The sequence below is a fragment of the Tamandua tetradactyla genome, chromosome 1 (assembly GCF_023851605.1).
Source record: "Tamandua tetradactyla isolate mTamTet1 chromosome 1, mTamTet1.pri, whole genome shotgun sequence".
NCBI classification, from domain to species: Eukaryota; Metazoa; Chordata; class Mammalia; order Pilosa; family Myrmecophagidae; genus Tamandua; species Tamandua tetradactyla.
This window is the reverse complement of record NC_135327.1, coordinates 197,699,039-197,708,900: the sequence shown is the minus strand read 5'-3', so window position 1 is coordinate 197,708,900 and position 9,862 is coordinate 197,699,039. Positions and strand designations below refer to the sequence as shown.

Genomic DNA, 9,862 nt, shown 5'->3' with positions numbered 1-9,862 from the left:
AACTCATGGAAAGCAGAGAAAATGGAATGCTACCCTCAGCTGTAAGAATGGAGCCTGATAGGCTTAAACCCCTGGGTCTACAGATCTGTTCGTAATGGGTTGTATGAGATGCAAAAAGGCGATTTCTGGGGCCTTGGGGTAAGAAGCTTCACTACTACACTTTGACACTAGCCAGAAAGATGCTCTCTCTTTCCAAATGGCACAAAAGGTAGATGTGGTGCCTGGAACAGCAGCAGCTACTTTGCTGCCACAACAAAGCCCAGCCCAAGGATGAGCCAACATCTGGGAAAAAAGCAGAGTCCAGAGAACCTCAGTCAACCTAGGCTTGAAAGGCTGATGGTCGTTGTTCTAGTATGCTAGCTGCCGGAATGCAATATACCAGAAATGGAATGGCTCTTAAAAGGGGGAATTTAATGAGCTGCTAGTTTACAGTTCTAAGGCCGAGAAAATGTCCCAATTAAAACAAGTCTATAGAAATGTCCAATCTGAGGCATCATCCAGGGAAAGATATCTTGGTTCAAGAAAGCCGAAGAAGTTCAGGTTTCTCTCTCAAGTGAGAAGGCACATGGTGAACACAGTCAGGGCTTCTCTCTTAGCTGGAAGGGCACATGGCAAACATGGCATCATCTGCTAGCTTTCTCTCCTGGCTTCTGGTTTCATGAAGCTCCCTGGGAGGCGTTTCCCTTCTTCATCTCCCAAGGTCACTGGCTGGTGGACTCTCTGCTTCGTGGTGCTGCAGCATTTTCTGCTGTCTCTGAATCTTATTCTCCAAAACGTTTCCTCTTTTATAGGACTCCAATAAACCAATCAAGAACACACCCAAATGGGTGGAGACATGTCGTCACCTAATCCAGTTTAACAACCACTCGGTTAAATCACATCATCCAGGGAGATGATCTGATCACAATTTCAAACATACAGTATTGAATAGGGATTATTCTACCTTTATGAAATGGGATCTTGATTAAAACATGGCTTTTCTAGAGGGCATACTTCCTTTCAAACCAGCACAGTTGTTCTCCTCATCCATCAAGGGTCAGAAGCGGCAGCAGCAGGAAAGAAGATTTTGAAGTTGGTCTATTCTGGGCTCTCACCAACAGGCCTGAACATACAGCATTTCTTACTAAGGATGGAGGTATTGGTCAGATGTGAGCCTGACGTGTGGTAGAATAACACCCAAGTACCCCATAAAGCAGACATAACATCACCCAACACAAGAAGCTCATTGTTTTTCTTATCAGATCTGTAAGAACCTCCACTTATAAGACGATTTTTTTTAACCCATGTCTTCACTGCCCAAGAGTAGCTGCACATTAGCTTGGAGAAATCAGGGTAAGAGTTGGAAGGTAAGGCTGGGATGAAGGGGCTGGAAGAAAACTAATGCACTCATATCTCAGGATGTGTAATATAACTGCTCTTCATCATAAAAAGCCAGACAGAGCCTGGCTTTCCCTGGAACACAGGAAGAGTGCATTTTCCTTCTTCACGCAGCAAAGAGAATTTCCCAGATTCACTTACCCTTCTCCCAGGCTTTTGCTTCAAAAATGATTTTCATTCATTCCTTTCTCCATCAAACATTTATAGGGCTCTTTCATGTGTGGCACTGTGTTAGAACTGGAGGAAGGAAGCTCGTTCTCTGTATAAGTGATAGGTAAGTATGCAATTATACGTGCTAAATGTATTTGAAGGTGGGTGCAACAGAATACTTTACCTCTGGACTTGAGGATACCTAAGGAATGCAGGCAGGAAAAACAAAAAGCTCTTCGAGGCATCCCTGGGTCTGCTCTATTATTCAAGTATAAAATGTGATGGAACTATTTAAAAAATTAAAACATGCTTTTCTGCACATAATTGTTTCTTTTCTCCTCTGCTTTACAAGAAGATTTAAGAATCAATAAATCCCTCGGCCCAGATGCCCTGTGGTATATTTATCCCTAAGCCATTTGTCTTACCGTTTGCTCCTCTGTGAGGAACATGACATTTTAATAATAGGTATCATTAAGAAAGAACTGTAAGGAAATTAGGGGAGTTACAGAAAAGTTATCTCCCTCTGGGGAGGGATTCTCTTACCGTTGGTGACTTTAAGTTTGCTGTGGAAAGACGTCTAGGCAGGTTAACACCAAGCTCGTGTTTTCTTTCCTTCATAAGCACTTCTGCATCCTGGGATACTGATAATATTTTCCCCATGTGAATTCATCACTTCTGTTTTATTTGTTAACCTTTATTAATTTAGAATATAGTATTAAACTACATAAATTTCTCTGTAAGCATAGTGTTTAACTTCATCCCAAAAGAAATCTACTTTATTTGTTAACTAACACATACATACTCAGTATAAACAGTTACCTTTACTTGTGACTCATGACTGCTGGGAATACATTCCGGCAAATTAATATTGTTGTTCACTTTTTAAAACTTCTTATTGCTAAACTGCACATTATTTTTCAATTATATCATATGTAACATATAGAGAATAAAATAAAAAGAATTCACTTACAAAATTAATGAATAGTCTTGAGAAATATAGTTTAATTGTTTTAATTTGAGTAAAATAAAGTCTCCTAAGTAGCAGCAGTTTCTTTCACTGCTAATGAGTGATAATTGAAACTTTCAGTGAAGAGAGAGTCCCACATTCCTGGGTGTGTTCCTGGAAATACAAAAGGAGAAACTGATCTTGGAGGACCTCCTTCTGTTCCATGGATATGAAGGTGGAAGAACTCCAGCCCTTGCATGGCGTTCTCTTGAATCCACTGGTCTCAGTGATCCTCGGATGGAAGTCAAGGTGGGTGAACTCAGCCTGGAGGATGGGGAGGCCTGGGTGAAGGGAGGGAATAGTGCTGCTTTAAGATGAAGACCCACTCCTGGGAGAGGGACAATCAGCGGTTGGATCCGGGCAACACACTGAGTTAGGAAATGCTTTTTCTGATGTGGTGATTCTCGTGACCTCTTCTAGGGACTCCACTGTTTGTAGCATCTCTCCTATCATCGCTTCTTGTTTTGAGAATTTGGATCTCTTCCTTCAGTTCTAAAATCAGGGAGATTAATTCCTGCATCAGCATCGCTTTCACTCCCTTTTCCTTTCTGTAGCTGTCAACAAGGCTACTTATATTTAAAGACTCTTTGTCTAGCCTGGTGTTCTCTAAAACTGACTCCATCTCTGCATATTTCTTTTGAGCAGCACTGAGCTTGCCAAATAGCTGACATTTCTCTTTGATCAGTACAGCCAGTATGCTCGCAAGCTGTTTTTCATGCCTTATATAAATCCAGCTTCTAACAGACTGCACAAGTCTGAACAAAATTAAGAGACCCAGCAAAATGCCAATGACAGGTGGACATACCACAGTCTCCCACTGGAGACCGTAGAATGGGAGGCCTGGACTCAAGTCATGGGGCAGCAACTCTGCCACCACCTCTTGCAGCTTTCCATGGATCAGCTCAAAGTCCAGCTCCATTAAGAGTTGCAGGGTTCTTCCAGTAACCATGGAAGCACCAGCCACATCATAGCACAGAGAAACCCCCAGCATTCTGCCTGGAACCGAACCACCAACCAGTAGTCTGGACAGATCATTAGTGATATGGTATGGAGTTAGATTCAGAAAATTAAATGTGCTTATCTCCATTACTTTGTAAAATCATTCTTTTTCCTCCCTTATTTTTTGATCAATGTAAATCAAAATACATTGTAATGGGCCAGTCTTAAATAAATGACTGACTTAAGTTTTTTTGAACTTATATATACCCACAGTATCCAACAATCCTATTAAGATGTGAATCATGTCCATCAACCCCCAAAATAACCACTGTACCCATTCAATCAATACCTATTTCCCCACATCTACAGCCTCTGTTGTGATTTTTATCATCATGGAATTCATAAAAATGAAACATATCAGAATGCATTCTTTGGTGTCTGCATCTTCTGCTCAAAATAATGTTTTAGAATTCATCCACATTGCTCTGTGGATCCAGTACACTGTTTTTAAGGCTAAGTTGACAATGTATGAATATTTTCCAAAATGCTACAAATACTCCTCTTGGTGGACATTTGAGTTGCTTTAAGTTTGGGGTTATGAATAAAGATATTATGAATATTCATGTACAAGTCTTTTTTAATAGACTTGATTTTTCAGAACAGTTTGAGGCTTACAGAAAAACTGAACAGAAATACAGAGTTCCTATATATATATCCCCCCATACCCACTCCCAGTTTTTCCTATATTAATATCTTCTATTAGTGTAGCATATTTGTTACAATTGATGAATCACTATTGCACAATAACTAAAGCCCATAGTTTGCATTAAAACTCACTCTTTGTGCCATACTGCTGTATTTTGACAAATACATGCTGTCATGTATCCACTATTATAGTACCCTATAGTACAATTTCACTGTCCTAAAAATCTTCTATGCTATACCTATTTATTCTTCCTTCCTTCCCCCACCCCAAACCCCTGGTAACCACTGATCTTTTCACTGTCTCTATAGTCTGGCATTTTCAAGAGTGTCATATAGTTGGAAACATACAGTATGCAGCCTTTCAGAATGGCTTCTTTCTCATAGCAATGTACATTTCAGTTTCCCCCATGTATTTTCATAGCTTGATAGCTCATATCTTTTTATTGCTGAATAATATTCCATTGTATGAATAGTTTGTTTGTCTATTCACATGTTGAAGGTCATCTGAACTCAAGGAGATTGCAGAGCCATGCTACCTCTGAAGTTTCTAGGGAAGAACCATTTCATATATCTTCTCCTAGCTTCTGGTGACTGTAGATAATTCAGCATTCCTTAGCTCATAGCTATCACTCCAATCTCTGACTCCATTTTCACACAGTGTTTTTCATTCTGTGTCTGTGTGTGTGTTCCAATTTCCATCTTCTTATAAGGACACCAGTGATATTGGATTTAGGGCCCACCCTAATCTCACCCATTTTCAAATAAAGTCACACCCACAGGTTCTAGGTAAACATGAATTTTGGGAAGACACTGTTCAACCTAGTATATATTTAAGTCTATATTTAGTTTTATAAGAAACTGTGAGAGTGTCTTACAAAGTGCTATATCATTTTGCATCCTGACAGCAATGAATGAGAGTTCTGTTGCTACATGTCCTTGCTAGCATTTGGTAGTCTCCATTTTTTGGATTGTAGCCATTACAATATGTACATAGTGGTATCTCATTGTTTTAATTTGCAATTCCCTAATGACATATGTTGAGTATCTTTTCATCTGCTTATTTTCAATCTGTACATCTTTTTTTGTTGAAGTGTCTGTTCAGATCTTTTGCCCATTTTTAATTGGGTTGTTTGTTTCCCTATTGTTGAGTTTTAAGAGCTCTTTGTATACCTTGGATACAAGCTCTTTATCAGATATGTGTTTTGCAAATATTTTTTCCAAGTTTGTGGTTTGTCTTTTCATTCTTTCAGCAGTGTCTTTCACAAAGCAGAAGTTTTTAGTTTGAATGAAGGCCAATTTTTCACTTGTTTTCTTTCATGGGTCATGCTTTTGGTGTTGTATTTAAAAAGTCATCACCAGGGCGGGCCGCGGTGGCTCAGCGGGCAAAGTGCTTGCCTGCTATGCCGGAGGACCTCGGTTCGATTCCCGGCCCCAGCCCATGTAACAAAAACGGAGAAACAGAATACAATAAAACAAGAAAATGTTTAAAAAATGTTTCCCTTTCTTCCTTCCTTCCTTCCTTCTATCCTTCCTTCCTTCTCTCTGTCTTTCCTTTAAAAAAAAAAAAAAAAAAAAAAAAAAAAAAAAAGTCATCACCAAACCCAGGGTCTTCTTGATTTTCTCCTATGTTTTCTTCTATATGTTTCATAGTTTTGCATTTTATATTTAGGTCTACAATCCATTTTGAGTTAATTTTGTGAAAATTATAAAGTCTGTGTCTAAATTCATTTTTTTTGCATATAGACGTCCAGTTGATCCAGCACCATTTGCTGAAAAGATAATTCTTTATCCACTGAATTGCCTTTACTTCTTTGTAAAAGGTCAGTTAACTATATTTGTGTAGAACTATTTCTAGGCTCTGTATTTTGTTCTATTGATCTGTTCTATTCCACTGATCTGTTTTTCTTTTACAGATACCATATTGTCTTGATTAATGTAGCTTTATGGTAAGTCTTGAAGTCAGGTACTATCCATCCCCTGACTTTGTTCTTCTTCAATATTGTGTTAGATTTCTGAGTCTTTAAAGCTCCCATATAAACTTTAAAATCATTTTGTCAATATCTGTATTAGTCAGATTTCTCTAGAGAAACAGAACCAACAGGAGATAACTGTAAATATGAGATTTATAAAGGTGTCTCATACAACCATGGGTATGAAAGACTCCACAATCCATCGGGCAGGCTGTGAAGCTGACAGGTTCAACGAAGGGTCTTGACAAACTCCACAGGAGAGGTTTGCTGGCTGAAGAAGCAGTGAAAAAGTTTCTCTTCTTCCTTGATATCCTTCAACTGATTGGAGTATCTTGTTTGCAGGAGATATGCAATTAGTTGATCACAGATGTAATCAGCCACAGTGCAATCAACTGACTGATGATTTAATAAACCAGCCTTCTGGTTTATCAACCAGCCATGAAATATCCTTCCAACAACAGTCAGGCCAGTGTTGCCTACCAGACAACTGGGCATTATCACCTAGCCAAATTGACACCGGAACCTAAACTGTCACAATATCCAAAAATAACTTGCTGGGATTTTGGTTGGGATAAATCCATAAAATGGGGAAGAATTGACAACTTAATAATATTGATTCTTCCTATGCACAAATATGGACTATATCTCTTTTTATTTATTTAGATCTTTGATTTCTTTCATCAGAATTTGCAGTTTTTCTCATATAAATCTTGAAAATATTTTGTTAGATTTATACTTAAGAATTCCATTTTTTGGAAGTAATGTAATTGGTGTTATGTTTTCTATTTCGTGTTTCAACTGTTCATCACTGATATATAGGAAAGCAATTGACTTTTGTATATTAACCTTGTATCTTGAAACTTCACTGTAATCACTTATTAGTTCCAGGGGCTTTGCTTTTTGATTCTTTGAAAGACATAAAGGGTATCAAAAGACACTAGGAGAAAAAAATAATTTGAAAGAATAAATAGAAAAACAGCAAATTGTATGGAAATGAAGATACTGTAGATCAAATTAACACTATCCAGGAGTCACATAATAGCAGATTTAAAGGAGCAGAAAAAAGAATAAGCAAACTAGGGGACAGGGTAATTGAATACAAAAAAAAAAACAAAAAAAAAAACCAAATGAGGAAAAGAAAAAATTTGAATTGGATCTCAGTGAAATAGATGGACAACATGAAATGCACAAATATAAGAATCACTGGTGTCCCAGAGGGAGAAGAGTAAGGGGCTAGGAAGTTATTGGAAGAGATAATTGGAGAAAACTTCCCAACCCTTATAAAAGATGTAAGTATGCAAATTAAAGAAGCCCAATGAACTCCAAAAGAATGAATCCAAAAAGACTCCCTCCAAGACATTAACTACTTAGATTGTTAAATACTGAAGAGAAGACAGTCCTGAAAGCAGCAAGAGAAAAGCAATTCACCACATACAAGGGAAGTCACATAAGACTAAATACTCACTATCCAATGGCCATCATGGAGGTAAGAAGGCAGTGGTATTACATTTTTAAGATTCTGAAAGAGAAAAATTTTTTAGCCAATCATTCTTTATCCAGCAAAGCTATCCTCCAAAAGGATAACTCATTGAAGTCATTTTGGAAATTTGCATGTTCTTCTTTGATTAGATGTTCCAAGGTCTGCATCTCCTCTGGCTTTTTAATTTGGTCATTTGGTTTGGCCATCTCTTCTTGCATCTTCATGTGCTTTATGATTTTCTGCTGCTGTCTAGGCAGTTGACTATCTTGATAATATTATTTTGAAAGTTGATTGCGCTTGTTAGCCTAAGATTTTATATTTGCTTGAGTTTGCATTGAGGTTTAGAAAAGTAGTCTGCCAGAGTACATTTTCTCTGTCTTCTCAGCAGTTTGTATATTTGGGCCGTTTCTTTCCTATAACCCTGTCTCTCCCCAACTGTGACAGAGCACTGGGCCAGGACCCAACCAGGCTAAAATCCAGCCAAGGCTGTTGCTTTTCTATGAGTGCTGTTACCTCCCACTGAGGGTAGAGAGTAGACATTGTAACCTTGACTGAGACCCTGCCTGTGAACACAATGTTTCTGGTGTTTCCCAGGTTCCCATGCGGAAAGGCCTTGGATTGTGGGACTGAGAATTTCTACTTTATCAGCTAACAGTCAGCCCAGGGGTGATCTGTTTTCTCACTGTCCTGCAAAACCTGGGTTTATATTAAAGGGCACCGCCTTGACAGTTGGGTTGTCCATGTTTTTCAGCCAAAATAGAGCCAGGTACCAGTGTTTGGTGTGTACACCAGCTCATATTGAGCCTGGGATAGGGCCTGGAGATCTCTGGTAAGTCTTGTAACTCCCCTGCATTTTCTGCCTTACTCGGCAGGTGGTGCTGTTCAGTGACTTAATTGGCCTCAGAAACTTTTGACTCAGAGCTGAGGCAATGTTTGACCAGGTGGGGTTAAACTACCTCTAACTCCCAGCTGTATCTGACCTGGCCAGGCTGAATTACCTCTGAGCCCTGAGTGCCTCTGATAGGGTAGGGTTGAATTATCTCATGGAGCCCTGGTAGCAACTGACCAAGCGGGGCTGCAGCTGTGTGGTTCCTATGCCCTCATTTTGCCCCTCAAAATCTGGCTCAATGTGATTCTTCCAGTTGCCCCAGTCTGCCGCCTCCCCCAGGCAAAGATCAGGCCTCCTGCTACTATTTTCCTCACAGATGGGACTCAGGGCTGAAAACATAATTTCTGTCCAGATTTTCTCGGACTCTTTATCCTTCACGGATTTGGATCTTGAAATGTCCTCCCCTGTCCCCAAATACTTCATTCGAGTAGTCTCACCATGGGATTGAGAAACACTTCTTGACCAAAGGGGGTTGTATTCACTTGTTAAACTACTGGAATGCAATAAACTAGAAATGGGACAGCTTTTACAAAGGAAATTTAATAAGCTACAAATCTACAGTTCTAAGGCTGAGAAAATGTCCAAATTAAAGCCAACAAGAGGTTGAGCCTTTCACTCAAGAAAGGCTGATGCTCTCTGAAACACATCTGTCAGCTGGGAAGGCACATGTCTGGCTTCTGCAGGTCCCTAGCTCTAGGCTTCATTGCTTTCAGCCTCTGTTCCTATGGGAGTCCCTTACTTTGCTTCTTTGGGGGAGAATTTCATTCCCTGGCTTCTCTTGGCTCTCTCCAGGTTCTGGCTTGCTTTAGCATCTCATGGGAAAATCACAACATCTTCTGGGATCTACACCCATATTTAGGCATATGCTCTCTCTGCAGGACTCCAAGAATCTCCAAACATCCACGTATCTGTCAGCTCTGAAGCAACTATTCTCCAAGTATCTGCATCTGGGGTTTCTTCAAAACATTTCCCCCTTTAAAGGACTCCAGTAAACTAATCAAGACCCACCTTGAATGGGCATAGTCCCATCTCCATCTTGCCAAAAGGTCATACCCACAACTGAGTGCGTCACATCTCTGTGGAAATAATTTAATCAAAGAGTCTCAAAGACGTGGCTTTTCTTGGATACGTAACAGTCAAACCAACACAGGGGAGGACAGAATTCAGACCAAATAAAGTTTCAGTGGCTGAGAGATTTCAGAGTCAAGAGGTTATCCTAGAAGTTATTCTTATGTATTATATAGATATTCCTTTTTAGCTTATGGTATATTGGAGTGGATAAAGGGAAGTACCTGAAACTGTTGAACTATATCCAGATAGAATAACTATATAGCATTTACAATGTG

The 9,862-nt window shown here is 39.4% G+C and overlaps 2 long non-coding RNA genes across 2 annotated transcripts in view; one reads left to right on the top strand and one right to left on the bottom strand.

The window, feature by feature from the left end:
* Positions 1 to 2,505: 2,505 nt before the first annotated feature.
* LOC143687789 (uncharacterized) lies at positions 2,506 to 3,463 on the bottom strand. Its single transcript, XR_013177686.1, has 2 exons — positions 3,339 to 3,463; positions 2,506 to 3,025 (listed from the first exon to the last, which is right to left on the bottom strand). It is a non-coding gene; the product is annotated as an uncharacterized LOC143687789 (long non-coding RNA).
* A 29-nt stretch (positions 3,464 to 3,492) lies between these two features.
* Positions 3,493 to 9,862, top strand: part of LOC143674742 (uncharacterized) — a 51,034-nt gene continuing 44,664 nt past the window's right edge. Inside the window, exons 1-3 of the long non-coding RNA XR_013171194.1 lie at positions 3,493 to 3,578; positions 5,921 to 5,997; positions 6,091 to 6,123. This is a non-coding gene — a long non-coding RNA (uncharacterized LOC143674742). The remainder of the gene's footprint in view (positions 3,579 to 5,920; positions 5,998 to 6,090; positions 6,124 to 9,862) is intronic.